The following is a 20,203-nucleotide window of genomic DNA, read 5'->3' on the forward strand; positions in this document are numbered from 1 at the left end:
AACAACGAATGATGTTCTTAACCCAAACAAGGAGAGGGAAAGGATCAAAGCAAGAATTTTCACTTAAAAGTGTCAAATTGATCCTATGAGGCACCAGCCTTGGGAACACAAGGGCGTGTTTGATCTCAGAGCTAGGGCTTGGGTTATCTCACAACTCCACCATCAGAATTTCTTCAAAATTGGAGGAGGCCTTGAGGACACACTAGCATAGGAGAGGCTAGGAGATCAAAATTTTTCATGGGCTATTTTTGTCGGGAAAATGATGCCCTAGGTGACCCAACTTGGTTAGACCTAGAAGAGAGGGAAAGGTGAAGAAAAGTATTCGTTAAGTGACCACCTATTGGAGGATCAGTGTCTTAATCCTTGGGGAGAATGGAGTCTAGGATAATGATGAGAAAAGGATGTTGTATTTCAGTTAAGGAAGCCTTAAGGATTTCTTCGCTCAACCTTTACAGCAAGAGGAAGAGTCCCCAAAAATTTTATACTTCGCTTGGCAAAAGAGATGACTTATCAAGATCAATTCCCCGATGGAATTATCCCTAGGATATTTCATTCACATACATGGCCCAAACATTGAGAGATGCTATATAGAAACAATAATTCCACAAATTTGCAATTATGCAATGCAACAATTAGCCCTATTATAGCGAAAATCCCATTCAATGCATATGACAAAAGTAAAACAAGAATAGCATTAAAAGTGTGTACTTACATGTAATAGAACATATCCAACCATCAACAATTTGACAATAAAGAAGCTCCAAGATAAAATACTCCAATCCAAACATCAAAATTCATCCATGCTCCAATTCTTCATCCCAGAAAAAGTGCGAAATTCTCTAAAGAGAAGAGAGATCCAATCCAAAGTGATGATGAGAAAATGAACTCATCTCACTTGTATTTGTATACTAATGAGGAGTTCGAATTAGTCTCTTAGGCCTACATAAGCCCCAAAAATAAAATAATGTGCTAATAACCACCAGACTAGCTTACAAATGAAATAATAAGCCTCTTAAGAGGTCAAATGATAAATCTTACATGTCGTAGGGCCCTCCAAGAGGCTTGATGAGGTCCATAGGTGCCATAATGAAGAATAGGACTCTCAAAAGTGATGGACAAGGGGTTGGCCCCTTGTTCTCCAAACAATAAACCTGTGGTGCTCCTAGTGGGTGTAGGGGGCATAATAATAACCTCATGGGTCTCCAAATGAGTCAAAGATGCCTATAGATCATCTGTAAGGGCACTCTGAAGTGGTGTAGGTGATGCCACATCATTCTAGAAATCTTGGGTCAGCTGCCAAGTGCATGGTACAACTGTGGGGCTGGCTAGGCAAAGGTGAACTAGGTGCATCTTCCTTGTCCAATAGATGAATCTTGAGCAATCTCTAAACATCCTTGGGGATATATGGAGTGCTGTCTACTGCTGTGGAAGCCCATGGCTCTCAACACACACCCTATATGTGCCAATGTAGCCCTCTGGAGGGTTAGGACCCTATATAGGGAGACCAAACCCAAGATGGAGACCACCTGCAATCGTGCATAAGATCCAATGCGTCCCCTAGCCTTCCAGTACAACAAGCCATTAGAGAAATTGAGTAAAAGAGCTTACAAACCATGGACCATAGATGGGGACTACATAATGGCCCGCCCTTCCTTAATGGGCTTTGGTATGTGCTAATGTCTTTAAACTCCAAAACGGGTTTAACCAAGTATCCTATTAGGTGGTTTCTATTTCTAAAGGGGATAATATGTTAAAGGTACATCCTTTAAAAGGTGGTGTTATGCGATAGAGAGGTGAATGAAGTAGGGGATGAGAAGGGGCAGCCCTGGGCCACATGTTGGGGTACAAGGGTAGCTAATAAAAGGGAAGCCTACGCATGGGTATATCATGTATAGGAGGGAGCAATCGTGGTACATGAGGTGCCTCGACTTTGATTTTTCCACTCCAACAATCTCTTGGTTACCTTAGACCTATTACTTGCACATATAATAGATAAAGAAACGGGGCAAAATGCTTTCGCGATGTCTCATGATCGCACATGCTTAATGTTGGTCCATAAAATCAATAGAAAAATAAAATATGCAAAGATGCACCTATTCTACCATGAGAAATATCATATGACGTTAGTTCTAATGCAAAAATCATCATGCAATGCATCCTATTCTACCATGCATATGATACAATGTCAAGTGGCCTCGGGATAATACTCCTTTGGGAGTTGTCCGTTTATGAGGAGGGGAACAGACTCTCCCTTGGGAGTTTCTAAATGGTATGAGTTTATTCATGCCATGTCACTTATCCTGAATGGACCTATCCAAATGTTGTCCCACTTCTTGTGCATGCCGAGTTTTTCTCTTCTTTTGTCCCATAGGAGTACCAGATCATTGGGTTTGAATGCTTTGTGTTGGCTATGTTTAAAGGCGAATTTCATTTTATCATGACTACGACCAATTTGGTCAAAAGCTTTCCTTCTATTTTCATCATTTTCAATTATTTGATCGATTTGGGATTGTATGGCATTTTGTTGATCGGGGAAAGCTTTTAGGCATTCAAGGATGGTTAGTGCATTTGGATAGGTAATTTGGCCTCAGAACCATAGACTAATTGGAATGGGATAAAACCAGTGGAAGCTTTTATAGTTGTTCGGTCAGCCCATAGGGCATACTTGATCTTGCTATCCCAATCCTTTTTATTGTTGCCAATAGTTCTTTTGATAATTTTTATGAGGTTTTTGTTGCTTGACTCAGCCTGTCCATTTCCTTGAGGGTAATAGTTAGAAGAATGTGATAAGATTATGCCATACTTGTTACACAAGGATGTCAGAGCCATGGAGTCAAAAGCTTTGGCATTATCAATGACAATCTTGGCGGGAACACCAAACCTGGTAATAATTTTATCCTCAAGGAAATCCATAACTACTTGGTTAGTTGCCTTCTTGGTTGGTATCACTTCAACCCACTTGGTGAAATAGTCAGTCATTGTGAGGATCCATCTATGCCCATTGCTAGAATTGTCTTTGAATTCACCGATAAAATCTAAACCCCACTATTGGAAAGGTGCATCAATAGCAACATTTTTCAATGGCATAGCCGCAAGGTGCTGCTTCCCAACGAATAGTTGGCAAGGTTGGCATCGTTTTACAAAGTTGAGGGTGTCAACAAAAATGGTGGGCCAATAATAACCTGCCCTCAAAATCTTATGAGTAGTGGTTCGGGCGACATAATGTCCACTGCAAAAACCAGCATGGAATTCATTCATCAATTTTTCAAACTCTTCCTTGCTAACGCATTAGAGGATCACCCCATCAAGACTCATCCATCCAAGGCCATCTTGGGTCAAGCAAAACTTAGATGCTTTCAGTCTCAAAGCTCTTCTCTTGTGATCAACGAGGTGTGGGGCAGATAGATTGCGTAAATAATAAACAATGTTCGTGTACCAATCATCGTTTTCGAGCTCAGTGGATGTAGTGCATAATTGCTCCTCCTGTCCTTCTTTAATGGTGTTGTTGTTACTTTCGGTAAGCATTTCAGCTAAGCCTTGTCCCTTGATGACCTTCTTAGGGTGGATATCGAGGTCATATTCTTGGATTTTGGACACCCATTTCCCCCTAGACCCGAGACAATCAAATTGCGATAGCACATCCCTCACAGCGGGGTAAGGGACATATGCATATATCTTGTTGTACCCTACATAAGCCCTAAAGTACTTAAGGGATTTGACAAGAGTGTATGCTTGTTTTTCAATGATAGTGTATCTTGTCTCAGCATCCCTGAGAGGCTTACTCATGAAGGCCACAGGTCTCTCCCCTCTTTCATCATCCTTTTGCATGAGGATGCCAGTGATAGTGTCCTTGGATGCGAAGGAATATATGATAAAATCCTTGGTGTAATCAGGGCTGATGAGGACGAGAGCAGAGGCAATTCTTTCCTTAATTTCTTCGAAGGACCTATTTGTTGTTTGGTTCCATAAGTAAGGAGTATCCTTCTTTAGGAGGTCATTCATAGGTTTGACGATTTCAACAAAATTTGGTACAAATCTTCTTACAAAGTTTATTTTGCCGAAAAAGGATCTTAAAGCGCTTTGGTCCTTAGGGGGGAGAATTTCATTGATGGCTTGAATTCTTTCAGGGTCAATGCTAATCCCATTCTTAGAGATCACATGTCCTAATAGTTTGTCTTTGTCAACATTGAATATCATCTACTTAGGATTCAGGGAGATGCTGTATTGCTTACATTTCTCAAATGCCTTTCTTAGATGCTTGCAATGATCATGTCTTTGCTTAGAGGCGACAATCAAATCATCTTGATAGATCTCCATGATCTTTCCAATGAGGTCTCTAAAAGCAAAATCCATGGCCCTTTGGAAGGTGGATCCAACATTGAGGAGGCCAAACGACATCCTAAGATACATGTATGTTCCCCATGGTGTGGTGAAGGCAGTTTTCAGGCGATCTTCTTCTTTTACAATGACTTGGTTATATCCTGAAAAACCATCAAGGAATTACATCATTTGGGATCTTGTTATCCTTTGCATGAGATTCTCCATATTGGGCAAGGGTTAGTTGTCCTTTAGACACACATTATTTAAATCCCTAAAAGTCAATACACGTCCTAATTGTTGTCACTCACTGCAAAATGTGTTTTCAGTTGCCCAAAGTGCAAAAGAGCAGTGAAGTCTGAAGCCATCTTCCAAGCCACAGAAGCTCTCAAAGAGGACCCTCTCCATTGGAGAGTGCTCGGAATAAGCTTTCCAACGATATATGGAACTCCTCAAATGGACCCCGAAATCAGAAGATATGACCTGTTAAAGATGGGGGTTTTGTTGCCTCTGAAATAAGGGAGAAGCGCATATTGGAGGTCTAGGAGCATGTCGCAAATCACAATCGGGGTTTTCTGAAAGCAACAACAGGGGAGGGCAGAGAAAACCGACGATCAACGATCATCGATATTGAAGATTGGAGGTTCCAACGATCCCGCATATCGGCGATCGCAAATATCAAAGGTCCAAGGCAGCGATCAGGCATATCGGCGGGTGAATCGGTGATCCCAACAACACAGATATATCACAAATCGCAAATTGTAGGACCAGGCAGCATGGCATATTGACGATCTCGCAAATCGGAAGCCCTGGCATATCAGAGGTTCCACACATCAGAGGTCCGGGAATGATATCGACATATAGTCAGTCAGGGGTCCATGGCAATCGGCGATCGGCGATCACGCTCAGAACATCATGGTTTATCGGCACGCTAACGGTGACAACTCTAAAATATTGCAATATCACGAGTTGCGATATGTTAGTGTTGAAGCACTGGGAAGGCCGAAAGCGATTTACAAAGGAAATCAACGAAAAACCAAGGGCGGATGGGCCTTTTCTCTCTCCTCTAGAAGGCCACATGGCGGAATACCATTGGTCCTGATAAATCCACAGTGGCGCTGACATCAACATGATGTGGCAGTACGGCGGACACATGGCATGCAGATTCAACGTGTCGAGGGGTCATAAGGGGCCAAAACAGGGTGACACGTGTCACCACTCACAAGGTGACACGTGGCAGAGGATGACGTCACGTCGGAGATCGCAAATCGGCATTTGTAGGTTGAGGCATGTTATTACATCAAGGTTAAAACCCCGATTGCGATTCGTCGAGAAAGGGGCTCTGATAGGGGCTGGCCCACAGTCACATAAAGAGCTAAAAGAACCAGGGGCTAAGCATGGAGGGTGATCGGCAATCGGCAATCGACAGTTGTGGTGTTTTGCGCATAAAAAAAAGGAATCGCCGATTGCGATCCTCCGATAAGGGGGGTTGGTCTGTGATCACATAAAGAGCTGAGGAACCAAGGGCTGAGCGCTAAAGGACTATTGTAATCGAAGATTGTAAGCACGTCGTGACTCCAATGTAAAAGTCTCGACTGGAAACCACGATTGCGATTCGCCGAAAAAGGAGCTTCGATAAAGGGCGCATGGTCATGAAGACTTAAGGAAACCAGGCGCAAAGCACTTATAGAGGGACAAAGGCCCCCTAGACAGGAGTTTAAAGGCTCTAGTGCCTTAGGGCTAAGCTTCAGGTCACAACCCCTTGGTCATATGAGAAGAAAGGCAGAAAGGGGCTAAAACAAGGGGGCCAAAGGAGATCGAGACTCGTTGTCTGTAACGCTTTTAAGAGTACAAGTCCCGATGCGGTGATGTTCCGATAGCGTGGTATAGAGCTTTGAAGGCATATGGGTTGGCAGTTGAGGCATTGAATAAAGGCGGGAGCAGTTGCAAATCAACATGGGCTAATCGTGTAGAAGCCCCTGCAACAAGAAACCAAGGATTGCACGGGCTGCAGAAATGAATTCAATTGTTTCGTTGCACGTCTTCGGAGAGTAAATGGAGTATGGGACTCAGGAAGACTTAATGGCTTAGCATGGGGCTCCACTCAGATACACAATGAAGGACTGCCAGGGCATTCTCCACTTCTACTATGTAATAGGCAACTCACAGTCCATCCACTCCCAGCTCTGGAGAATGAGAGATTTAGGCAGTTAAGGCGAAAGCGACAGAAACTAGCCGAGCAGCAAGAGGGACACATTGTGGCAGAGACGTGGCCTGACCAGATGCCATAATAGGAACGACTAGGAGATGTTTTCCTCACAACCCTATGCATCGAATTCCCTCCTTTCTTTCCTCCTCTTCATGTTACTACAACGCCGATATTAAGACTACCTGTTGTTATGTGTTGGCCACCAGAACCAGACATTTCTCTCTGAGGTTGGCCCGATTTACCCCCTAAACATTCGGATCGATGTATTGGCCTGGGTTTACCTTCATGAAGGCCTATTGAACCAAGCCCCCCTTTATTCTCTTTTTCCAACTACGTGACAATTGGAGTACAACCAAAAGCCCCCATTGCTAATCTTCCATGCACTCGTCTCTTTAAGATGTCCTAAGCACTGGTCTACATTCAACCCAGAGGTTGTCTCTAGGAAGCTTTCTATGTCTCCCAAAGCACTTGTGCTACGGGTGCCAGAAAAAGAGACAACTCTAATGTTGCCATTCTTTTTGCGGGTGATCACTGGATTAGAGATCCAAGATGAATGTCATATAGGGGAAATTATTCCTGCATCGACCATTCTTTGAAGCTCTTCCTTTACCAAAGGTGCAAGTTTGGGGTTTATTCTTCTTAGTTTTTGCTTAATAGGCTTCACACCCTCCTTGAAAGGAATGATATGTTGCATGAGGGCTATAGGCTTTCAAATCATCATAGGACCAAACAAACACATCCTTGAATTCCCTTAATAATTTCTCGAGCTCACTCCTTTCTTCTTTGGATAAGTTTTTTCCGATTTTGATCATTTGAGGAGAGGTTTCAGATCCAAGGTTGAGGTCTAACGTGTCAGGTGCTTCTTGGTCATCATTTTTAGTGATAGTAATGTCATTCCTACCAAAATGTTGTTTGTTTACCAAATCTTTACTTTTCCTATTGGGATATTCATGGTCTTGAAGGAAGTTGGCTATGTCTTGATCATCTTAAAAAACAAGCCAATGTTCCTTATAGTCAGGGATGGAAGTTCTGTGGATTGTGTCAACTATGCACTTCCCTCTCTTGGTGATATCACTGCGAATGATTGAGGACGTGGATACAACTTCGGCTAAGGCATTGGGCATGTCATTGAGACATCAATCAAGGGTCATGCAATGTTGCTCTTTAAAGCCTTTGATCATGCTAATGATTCTTTCCCTATAAGGTTTCAAATTTTCATGCTTTGTCTCAAAAGTCCCCCTACTTGTGAGACAACAAGGTTAGAGTCTCTAATTATGATTAATTGTTGAATCTTCCTTGATCGGGCCGCCTCAAGTCCTAATAGGAGGGCCTCATACTCAACAATGTTATTGGTGCAAGTGAATTGGAGTCTCAAAGAAAATAACAAGTACTCCTCAGAAGGGGATATGATGACATTGCCAGCCCTCGATCCAGCTCTAGAGTGTGCTCCATCAAAATACATTATCCAAAGCCCAGGGAGAGGGGAGCTCCTGATATGTTCATTTTTGAAACTTCTCCATTCCCCCAGTTTATTATTCTCTTCTTCTAAGTCATTATTAGATTCTTGAGAGGTAGAAATCATTGGGGTAGAGAATTCTTGTCTAGGGATGGATACATAGGAGTTTTCTTTCCAAGGGAGGTATATAGTGGAACTATCCTCACTGATGGACAAGTTAAGATCTTCAATCAGTTGTTTTGATAGAATCATGCCCCATGTTGGATTTGTTTCGACAATGACAATGTTTATAGACAATTATTTCTCGAGATATGTATGGAAAAAGGTCCTTCTACCTTCTACCAGCCCACATACCTTAAATTCTTCATAGTTTAGAATCATCTTGCCCAGGCACTTCCTCGATAAGGTTATCCCAAGCTTTTTCATAATACTCAAGGGCATGATATGGATAGGGCTCTCGGAGTTTAGGATGCAATTTCCCAAAGTGTGCCTGTTTATTCCTAGAATTACATAGAAAGGGTCAGCATGCTTAGGATCAACCTTAGGGGAATTCTTGTAGTGGGGTCATGAGATTCCTTTGCCTTATTGCTGATTTCTTGTAACACGTTTCCTTTGCAAGGGGGTATACCTTCACTTGAGGGGGGAGGCTCATCTTCGATTTGTAGCATATTGATGGAATTGTGCCTCATGGCTTGATCAAGGTCAAACATCATGTTTTGAGCTTGGAAGAGACTAGAGGGGTTTTTATTTCGAACATCAAAGACTAACTTCCCTTTGAAGGCATTGAGGTAAGCAGCCATGGCTACTTCCTTTGGGGGAGACATTTCTTGAGGGATAGAATGGATAATCATATTGAATCTTTGGTTGAACTCAACAATGGTTTCATCCTCTCTTCTTTCACTAGACAAGAGGCCTTTGTATATTTGGACCACGTCCTTTTTGGGAAACCACCTTCTTCTAAAGGTTTGGACAAATCCCTCCCATGTAGAGATGGAAGATGAAGGAAGGTTAAAATACCAATCCCGGGCATTTCCTATCAAGGTTGTAGCAAAGGCAATCATTCGACTATACTCATTATATAATTCATCACATGTCCGATACTCAAATTTCATAAGATGTTCTTGGGGGTCTTCTTCCCTTGTGAACACAGGCCTTTTGGGGTCTTCGGGTACTAAACAAAAGAGAGCCTTGGTCATAGAGGAAAGGTCTAGAGGTCTAAAGATCTTGTGTTTTTTTCTCAACTGATTGACCTTTTTGTTAAAAAATGGAATATGGGGTTCATCATCTCTTCTTCGATGGTAAGTCATAATCTCAGGATTTTCCATCTAGGAAAGAGAATGTGGAGTCGCTAGAGGAATGCTTGAATTGTTGTTAATGAATCAATTCCTCAATGATTCACTAGGGAGGCAGACCTTCTTCCTGCCCGACAATGATGCCAAAATGTTACCGCTCAAATTAGCAGGGGCCATAAAAGGGGATTCCTAAAGGGCAATTGCTAGATCAAAGGGCAATGATGGAGACTTAGACCACTGTCACCTTAGCTAAAACTCCCTACTCTTTACGAACTTTCACCGATGGGAGGATACCTGATATATAGAAGGTCACTTGTGAAGGATGAACCAATCAATGGCTATGAAGTGACCTTAATGATCCTTTTCCTAGAAGGGGGTTAAGAATAGAGCTTACTTGCATGTTAAGCAAGGTAAAAAGGTTTCTAGGGTAAGGAGGTGAGGATTTGAGGGTTAGGTTAGAGGAATATGCTTTGGAAAGGAGTTTCCCAATCCTAAAATCCTTATTGGGCTTGACTTCCCGAATGGTTTTTGAAGATTTCACTTTTCAAAAGTGTGGGACCACACGGGACCAAGTGGACCCGACCTAGGTAAAGGGGTAAGAATCTAGCAACCAATGGTGTTCTTAACCTAGACAAGGAGGGGGAAGGATCAAAGCAATAATTTTCACTTAAAAGTGTCAAATTGATCCTATGGCACCAACCTTGGGAACACAAGGGCAAAGTTTGATCTCAAAGCTAGGGCTTGGGTTATGTCACAACTCCACCGTCAGAATTTCTTCAAAATTGGAGGAGGCCTTGAGGATACACTAGCGTAGGAGAGGCTAGGAGAGGTGAATGAAGTAGGGGATAAGAAGGGGTAGCCCTGGGCCACATGTTGGGGTACAACGATAGCTAATAAAAGGGAAGCCCACACTTGGGTATATAATGTATAGGAGGGAGCAATCATGGTACATGAGGTGCCCCGACCTTGATTTTTCTAGCCTTCTTTATATGCCTTTTGCCCTTTATGATTTGTCTTTGATTAACTGCTTGGGGCTCGAGGGGTAAGAGCATGATGTGTGAGATATAGCAGTGGATACCCCCTTTTAAGGTAGGGCGGTTCATTGCCCACCAGGGGTTGGGACAATCATGGGTTCCTATATGATGAAGGAGGCTCATAGAACTTGTAGGAACTAGGGTGATGGCCATGATGATGGATTAGAGATCATGTATTGGCTTTTTCCCACGTGCTAAATGTGTTTGTCCCGACCATCTTTTGCATTTTGTGGTACATTTTAGTGTTGAATGGTGCCAATTATGCCTTTTCTTTTCTTTTTAGCTGCATCAATCTCCGGGGCATTATTCTAGGTCTGGCCCTAAGTGTGGGCAAGGGGAAGGGGAGAGCTAGCCCTGTGTGGACCCAGTGGAGGAATGTGGACCCAGGTGGGAGAAATGATGAATGGGGTAATAATGAGTGGAAAGGGGGTAATATATGTGGATGAGGGAGCGGGACTACACAACCAAAATCAGGGTTTCCCGTGAAATACCACCCCTAAAGCCAAATGGTCAGTAAAAGAGATCTCATGCGACGAGAATCGAAGATCAATATCCAAAAGGGGTCTAGGGGACAAGAGCATAGGCTTAGCCCATTCTTTTCGCCAAATCCCCCCATTAATGCATGCCCAAAAGTTGTCCATGATAAGCAAACTACAATACTCAATTACCAAATGACAAGGCATACATCTAGGTTTGGGAGGCCCACCTTCAAACACACGATCATGGAAAATGGGTGAGGGACCATATGGCTGGCTTAGGTGGTGGAGAAATGGCCCAATGAGCTAGTTGGTGGCTGCAAGGGGCTGTTGGCTGTCGACTGAGGACCATCTCGGTGAATTTTTTTTCTCCTATGGATATCACCCACAAAATGATGGGTAACATTGCCCTTCCTTGATTTGTTACTTTAGCTTTGATACCATGTTGAAAAATCTAGGGCATAAGCAAAAGGTGATTTCTCTATGATAACTGCTTGTGAATACTTTTTCTTCTTTAGATTAGGTTCTTCTTTGAATTAGAATATTATAGTGTTCTTCTTCATCAAACAGTTACCAAACCATAAATAATAATGAGACAAGAGATAGGATGTAGGCGATCAGCCAGGGCCAAAACCTCTCCAACTTGAGAGGAAAACCCAAAACAAATTCTTCTTCTTATAGAATCTTCAAGTGGTGAATTCCAAGACCAAGACCCTTGCCTTACCAACCACTCCAAGACCAAGTGACAAGGCTTTTATGATCAACTTCTTCTTTCTTGAGTCAACAGTAGTCAAACCGCTTGCTTTACTTTGAATCTCAGCTACCCTTCTGATTTCGATCTCTTGGATTAGACCTGCAACTCTCGGCCTCTTCATAAACCCTAGTTGCAGGCTGTAGCACGTGTGGGGGATCACCACTATTTTTGTACCTTGATTCCCTTCGCTTGGATTGTAGACCTTCTTTTGCAATTTCGTCTTGATGGATACTTTGTTCTCTTCCTTGATTAGGCCTTTAGGATGATTGTGCTAGCCTCGACTTCTTCTACAACAGATAACCCTTGATTTTCTCGCACGTGTGAAAGGTATTTGCCCAAAACAGATCTTAATTATCTCGACTTCTTCTCTTCCTTTCTTCGCTTTTTGGTAGGCTACTTCTCTTTTGTTTTTCACACTTCTTTCTTGTATTTCGTTGCTTGATCAATTGGTGTATCATGTGAGGCCGAGTCCTCTCTATATAAGAGATCTGCTCCTTGAAATAGGCAGACTTGTGTAAGGGAGTAGGCCGACATGCTCTTCTAGAATGGTCTCTAGCTCCTTTAGAAGGCCGACTTGAACAGATGCTTGTGACAAGGCCTTGGAGTTGGAGGGTTAATGACTCAAACAATTTCTGTTTTTCAATATGTAACATGTCTTCAATACATGGCATTGACTCACTAGACTTTATGACTTAATGACCAAGGTCCAAACCTAATAGCTCACAATGGGATCGTCATCTATAAAAATAAAATTCCTTGAGCATGAAACCCATGACTCAAGCATTACAAAATAATTTGTTTTTCTTCTTTTCATCAATTACATAAGATCAAGATTGCACATGTCATTATGAAGACCGAACCTAGTTACATATTTCAACAGATTGTCGAGATGCTGAAAAAACGAATCTAATTTCTCACGACCATGGGGCCATAAGATGAAAGTATCATCAACAAGCCTTTTCCATACTTTCGGTTGAAATTGAGCTGAAGTTAAAGCTTTAGATTCAAAATCCTGCATGAACAGGGTCACAACAACGGGAGAGAGGGGAGAACCCATCGCTACCCTGCAAGTCTGTTCATAGAATTCACCTTCAAAGCTAAAGAAGGTCAAGGTAAGGCAAATCTCTACAAGCTTGGCTTTATCAGGGTCAGTTATGCGATTTTTTTTTTGCTTCAACAGCCTCCTTAATAGGGATGTTGGTGTGAAGAGAAACAATATCAAGATTCAAAACTAACCATAATATCAAGAGGCTCAAATTTAACCTCTTTTAACTGACTCACGAAAGAGGAGTCCTTAACAAAAGATCCAAACTTACCAACCAAAGGTTTAAGCTTCCGGGCTAAATATTTAGCAAAGAGATATGTAGGCCCATCTATGGTATTGACAATGGGTCTAAGGGGGGCTCCTTTCTTGTGAATCTTAGGAAGCCCATAGATTCTAGGAGTGAGAGGGTTGCTTTCGATAACCTTGTGGCTTATGGAGCTGACGGATTTATTAGATTTGATAGCCAAGGCAACAGCTTTTGAAACCTTTTCAAGGGGGTTCTTATTGAGCTTTCTATAGCTCCTATCTAGAGCCTCTTTGTTGATGTATTTTTGGTTCAGATATGGATTGCACTCGTTGCTATTTTGGTTATATACAATGTACACCCTTGCTATATATATGAGAAACTTTGCATATCTGTGTATAATGTTTTGGATTCATATGGATGCACATGAATATATATGTTTCTTTTTTCAAAATTTGAGTATTTATGTATTTTTTGGTTGACTGTTTTTTTAGTCCTGTGTTTTCCCTGTCCCAGTCCAGTTCCCAGTTTTGGGGTTGACCAGTTCAATGACAGGGTTGGTTCTGATAACACTGTTCTATAACTGTGCATTGACAAGTGTATGGGACTGCACTAAACTCAACAGAAATACAGTGCATGACAAAACAAGCACTGTATCAACCACAAGGTCAAAGTTGCAGATCAAGGCTAATTACATCTGCTAAAAGAAAAAATTAAGGGGAAGCACATCAGGGTGAGTCTAATGTGCCATGGACCTTTTGGATGGTGGAAAAGTGAGGAGGAAATGTCTACAGGTTGGATTTACCACCAACATGGGCATCCATCTCATATTTAATGTGGAAAAACCCAAGCTCTTTGAAGTTTGAACCATCCATTCTAGATATAGGATATGCCTGATCTAACAGTTTGAATACCAGAAATGGGATAACTGTTTGTAAACGACTATTTTATAGTTTGAAGAGAAGACAAGGAACAGTACCAAAGGCTGTACCAATTTGGCAAGAAAGGTTAACTTCCACGACAAAGTAGATGGCTAACAGAAGAACAACTTCTGAAGGATTAACAACATCTTGAAGGACAAGATGCTGGGGGGCCTCCATCTTCAAAACGGGAGGCCTGATCCACTTGGTCCATCTTTGGACCAGAGTCAGTTCAGTAAGAGTCAAGACACCCAAGTTGGGAACCCAAATCAACTTGGAAGAATTTAATAGAGGATGGGGGGCGTTCATCCTAAAAGTTAGAAGGAATGATCCCTATATGACTTCCATGACATTGATAAGCCGAATTTAAAATCAATCATTACTCAATATTGAAACTGCCATCAATAACAGATAACTGACTCAATTAGAGACCACCACTTACAGACACCCAACATCTATAGGAAGCAGGGTTCACTGCAAGTGTTCCTAAAAGGAGACTTCTGCACTTTTGGAAGGGAAGCATTGAACACTTTACAGAAGGGGGATTGGGGCATTGCTCAGAGAATTAAACAAGGAGGTCTTCTCAGAGCACAACTCCTTGGCCCTGAATTTTTAAGAATATGACAAGCCGATTTTATCAACATCTTATTTGATCTGGAATAAGGTCATGAGTCTTAGAGGCATAGATTAATCAGAATTTTGTAACAGCATATATCATGCTTAAGCCCTGTGATCATTGATGAATCAAGTTTAAACCGACAACTTATTTCCAATCCAGATAGAGTTAGCAATTGGAGTTTTAACTCTATGCAGGACTGTCTTGCATTGAACTTCATTTCCTGTGATTGCTTAAATGATAAAACCCTTATAAGATTGTGAGCCAGGGAATGTACACTCTGTGACTCGTTCACTTATTGAATAGAAGTTAATGGCGGTATTACCAATCTGCATAGGAAATCTGTTAACTTCAATTCACTGATACATGCATAGCCATACATGCTGATCTCAAGGCTATTCATAACAATTGGGATTAAGGTGACAAGGCTGCTCATATTTGACCTAGTCTTAAAGTAAAATGATTTCACTTGAATTTTTAACATTAGCATTAATTGTTTCAGGATGTTTGAGAGTGTTTCCAACCTCATTGGATTTCATATGGAGAAGGTAGAATTTTAGATCCCATTCAAAATTCAGCAGACTTAACAGTTTTCAGGATTTCAGGATTGCAATGTTTCCATTGGATTCTATCATGTTCGAGGGTATGGAACTAGCATTTTATCAATAGCATGAAGCCCTCTATGTACCTCGATGGTGGTGGCATTGATTGTTGAACTCCTTTGTCATTACCGTAGTAAAAATGTATCCTTCACTCAAGCAAAATCACTGATTTGGCATGTTAAGCTTTATCTGTCTTATTTTAATGCTTAGAGGGTGATATTGATGATGAGGGGATCTCACCATTGGCAGGAATTTGATGATATGTAGTTATTTGCTGTAGCATGATTTTTTGGGACTCTAGTGGCCATTTAGAGCTTCTATGTGGCTGTATTTTTGGTTTAGAGATGGATTGCACTTGGTACTATTTTGGTTATATGCACCCTTTCTATTTATAGTAGAAACTTTGGATATTTGTGTATAATGATTTGGATTCTAATGGATGCACATGAATACACACACACAAAATTTGAATATTTTATCTATATTTGGTCGATCAGTTTTTTTTCTGGTTCACATTTTTTGGGGCAATCGGTTTGATGACTGGTGCAGTTTTGATAACATTGGCTAAAGTAGGGACCATTGGTAACAAGGTAACCAACCTCTGTTGCTAGGATGGATCAACAAAAAATGGACATTAATGCTACAGTATGTGGAATCCTTCCTCCAAACCCAAACATCACACCTTCCAGCAAGGTTAATGCATTATAATGATGAAATCCTGCAAGATTCTAAAGTGGGCCACTGCACAATGTAAGCAAGTTACTGCTTTTATAGGCAGAAATTTCCTCACAGCTTCATAAAATGACGTATCATAACAAAAGAATAAGAGGGGTATATATAGTATTATTTTTCAGCGCTTTAGCATTTTTCAATTGATGGACAAGGGTTAATCCATCACTCCCGTAACGGACATCTCCTGCCAGTATGCTTCTCCACTTTTAATACTCCCAATTCCTATGGTTAGGTGAGGGTCCTTTCAAGGCTAACTTGTCCTCTCCGATTAATGTCTAAACTATCATTAATTAGATATGTTTGTGGACAAATGCCTGAACTGTATTTTTTGGGGCACATTTACTGACCCATTTGACTTCTGTCAAACCATGTGTGTTGATATGGCAAGGTCCAAGATATACTAATATAGGTACATCTTTTCGAAAGTGTATATATTTGTATATATTTCGAAATTGTATATATTGGGAATTAGGCCTACCTAGAGAGCAGATTGGATCAGCCCGTGTACATGCAGCAGAAGTGACTTGCAGCAGTGTTAGGTGGCAGCCCTCCTGGAGTCTCGATGTGTAGTGGCCTTAATGGACTAAGGCACTACTAGTGAGCAGTATGGAAGTGAAGGACTGACAAGACAAGATACGACATAAAAGCTGCAACGAAGTTTGCCATTGTATCTTGTATACCATAGACTATTGCATTATTCATAATTGGTTTAATATAACGAAGATTGGGATTGTACAATATTGTACAATTTTGTTAAAAAATGTGTATATTTGTGCATATGTGATTTACTGCTTTATATTTCCGTTGTGCAAAGTAGTTTATGGTTGAGATTCTTGGTTTGGTAGCGTCAGTGATTTTAAGACTCTAACCTAGACCCAAGGTCGTGGAAATTCAACGTGGTATCAGAGGGTGTCTGACCTACTTTGGAAGTAAGTAAATTAGAGTTGTGCACAACGAAGTACAATGTGAGAAGGAGTTGGTCACATTGTAAGTGAAGGGCTCACTACAATGTTGAAGTTGCAGGCAGGTCTCCGGTATGAGGACAGGTTGTCCAACTATAGTCCTTGGAAGGAAAGGATCAAGTTGGTCTTGGCGGTCAACAAGATCTGGGAGTTTGCTGAGAAAGAGATCAAGAAGCCAATCGACCCTAAGGAGCTGGAAATATTTGAAGATTTGGGTGCGAGGGTGAGACTGATAATCCTAGATGGTGTGAAGGATGCCTTAATACCTCATTTGTCTGGGAAAAACAACGCACATGAGATGTGGATGGCTCTTCAAAATTTGTTCCAGAATAAGAATGAGAATCGGGTACTGGTATTGGAGGATAAGTTGAAGTCCACCAAAATGATAAAGGGTGAAAGCATGACCTCGTATCTAACGAGATTGTCTCAGGTCAAAGATGAGCTTGCTGCCATCAATGTGACTATCTCAGATGGAGATATGGTAAGGATTGCCTTGAAAGGGTTCACCGAGGAATGAAAGCCCTTCATCAAAGGGATCATTGCCAGGGAGAATCTACCAGGCCGGGATAGGCTGTGGGATGACTTCGTTCAAGAAGAGTTGCGAGACAAGGATCTTCATCCAAAGAAGAAGCCTTTCGATGATGACGTGGCACTTGTAGCGCAAATGAAGGGTAAGCAAAGGAAGGACCTGAGTAAAGTCAAGTGTTTCAACTGTGGCGAGATGGGTCATTATTTGTCGAGATGTACGGTGAAGAAGAAGGGAGATGATGAGAAGAGGAAAGGAAAGCAAGCCGCCATTGTTGCCACTTCAACTAAGATAGACGATCTCACGAGGAGATTGGAAGAGGACTTTGCTATGATTTCTCATTTCTCGCAGGGTACTATCAATGAGGATGGATGGTACGTGGACAGTGGTGCGATGAAGCATATGACAGGGTCACAGGAGGTTTTTGAGACTCTAGCTGAATTGGACTCGAAGTTGCACATGGTGTTGGGCGACAAGAGCCAGTTGAAGATCCAAGGATCGGGTATGATGCCATTCAAGATGGAGACAGGACGTATGATGCGGGTCTAGGATGTAATGTTTGTACCGGGACTCAGATACAATGTGATTTCTGTCTCGACGATCGAGAGGAAGGGGTTTGAGGTCTTGTTCTAGGATGGGAAGGCAAGACTTAGGCCTAGAGGCTCTAAGTCTGATGGGATTGTACTCAGAGTTAGAGAGCATGGTCTCTACAGGTTGACAGGCAAGCCTGTGGATCATGGAAAGAAGAAGAAGGTGGAGCAGGTTTAGGTTCCAGAGAAGCAGGAGCAGGTGCAAGATTCAGAGGAGCAGGTACAGGTTCCCGAGAAGAAGGTACACCTTCTTGAGAAGAAGGTCCAGGTTCCAGAGACTCAGAGGGAGTCGAGTTCGAGAGGGAGCTTGTAGATTCAGAGGGAGACTCTACAGTCCAAGAAGAGCGTGTGGTCAGTGGGGAGCAAGGGTGCTCCTACAACTGCCAAGAAGGAATCATGGAGAGAGTGGAAGATGTTACAGGATAAGAAGAAGAAGCAGGGTGCTTCTAGCAGTGACAACGACACTTTTGAGAAGGGCATAGTTCATCGTACAGGGATTGCTGCGATTTTGAGCGCCAAGAGTTGGGCAAGTGTTGTGAGTAGCTGTGATTATGATGATGAAGTACTTCCTAGTCTTGGAAGTAGCTCCCATGCTAAGAGGGAGTGTTGATTTCTGTAGCTTGGGAGGTACTCCAAGCCCTAGGGTTCAGGGTTTGGAGGGCAAAGTGCCACAAGGGTCACTTATGGTCTTGGAACCTAAGGATGGGGTTTTGCACCCAATCGTGTTTAGGGAAATTCCGGAAGCACATTTCTACATGTGATGGCATGAGACGATAGAGGGCGGAAAGGAGAATCCAACGCTTTGAGAATCGTCGAATTCCAAGTTGTAGAAGTGGAGAAATGAATTTTTGAAGATGACAAATAATTATTGGTTTTCAAGTCATGTGGGCTTGAAGTAAAATTCCTCCAATAAATGTATCTCTTCACTAATTCGTTGGAGCCCCTTTATTGGATATAAATAATGGGTGAAGTCATGTTGTTTGATCATCCATCTTGTGCAGCGCATACCTTAGGAAGAGAGCTCGTTGGAGGAGAATTCTATGCCCTAGTTGCAACAAGAAGGCCTAGACTATTGAAGAATCTAGGGCAAATGAGGTTAATGAGGTTCTTCTTGTCATGATAACTATTTGTTAGGTTCTTTAACATATTCTTATTAGTACAATTGTTCGTTATTATTAGAGTCTGTTTACTTAGTTCATTAAATAGTTTCCAAAATCAAAAGAGACAAGAACACACGATGTTGGCTTTCTGCCAGGGCCAAAATTTCTCACTCTTTGAGAGGAAAACCCGCATGAAATTCTTCTTATAGAGATTCCCATTGACAAATATCAAGACCATGACTCTTGACCTAATTAAGCCACTTCAAGACCGAGACATCAATCCTCTTCTTTGTCACTGCTGAGATTATCACCATCACTGCTACTTCACGGAGGTCATCATTGAGATCATCATAGTTTCTCTATCATCGACATCATTACTGTGCATTCACTGATATGATCACTGTATATTTACTGAGATCATCACTGTACATTCACTGAGATTATCACTATACAATTATGGAGATCATCACTGTACCAACGAAATCTATATACTGAAGCTGCACTGAGATCTTTTATTATGATGATGACTTCATAATTATATCTTCATGAAATCACTGTGCCGAGATTATGACTGCGTCCAAAATATGAGACAGAGTGTGTCTCTATGGGATCACCAAGATCCTTATCATCACACTTACGCCTTGACTGTGACTGTTCCTAAAGAGTATGCAAGATGTGTATTTCTTCATCGCAAATATATTGAGACCATGACTTCATCTTGAGACAGAGTCTGCGATTTGTATGTATCATGACTTCGTTTAGTATGCCGAGACTATGATCATGATATGGCTGAGACATAGAAATGCTGTCATTGTAATTACCCATCCAAATTATACTCTTGTAGTGCGGATCACAGAGAGTGTACTCTTCCGAAGATTGTAGAGGATCCTCACTCCTGTAATGTGGATCCCTAACTTGTACCCATCCGAATTTTACCCTGTGACAGGCCCGAAAATCTCAGACAAGTTTGAGTTCTGTCTCACTATTTTGCGGATACCCTAGATGGGTATATATGGTGGTTTGCACTCCATATTTAGCCGACTTGATAGAGTGAGCCGATGTGTCTCCTTCTGAAAGCCGACATGACTTCTATTTAATTCATTCGCTGATCGACGTGAAAAGGATTGTGCTTGTCATTTTGGAGGGTTGTTAAACACTTTTTATAGACTTGTATACATCGAACTTAGGCTCTAGAAGAGCTCTTTAATTATGACAAATCATAAAGACATCAAGAAGAAGTCTTTGACCTATAAGTGACACTTCTTGCTCATGAAACCCATGATGCAAGGAATACAATAAATATATATATTTTATTCTCTTTATTACAT

At 41.7% G+C, this 20,203-nt stretch overlaps 1 pseudogene across 6 annotated transcripts in view; it reads left to right on the forward strand.

Moving 5' to 3' along the window:
- The window catches only part of LOC149141565 (callose synthase 11 pseudogene), a 115,209-nt pseudogene that overhangs the window by 50,485 nt on the left and 44,521 nt on the right, over positions 1 to 20,203 (forward strand). The window contains exon 1 of one of the 6 annotated variants that reach the window (XR_016264716.1): positions 14,963 to 15,006. The exons of 4 other annotated variants lie outside the window; for them this stretch is intronic. The product of XR_016264716.1 is annotated as a callose synthase 11 pseudogene, transcript variant X5 (transcript). Of the gene's footprint in view, positions 1 to 14,962; positions 15,007 to 15,086; positions 15,107 to 20,203 lie in introns of those variants that run through there. One more of the 6 variants, XR_016264717.1, reaches the window with a different exon arrangement.

The sequence above is a fragment of the Pinus tabuliformis genome, chromosome X (genome assembly GCF_031772625.1).
Source record: "Pinus tabuliformis cultivar Carrire ecotype Pingquan chromosome X, CPIR1, whole genome shotgun sequence".
Lineage (NCBI taxonomy): Eukaryota > Viridiplantae > Streptophyta > Pinopsida > Pinales > Pinaceae > Pinus > Pinus tabuliformis.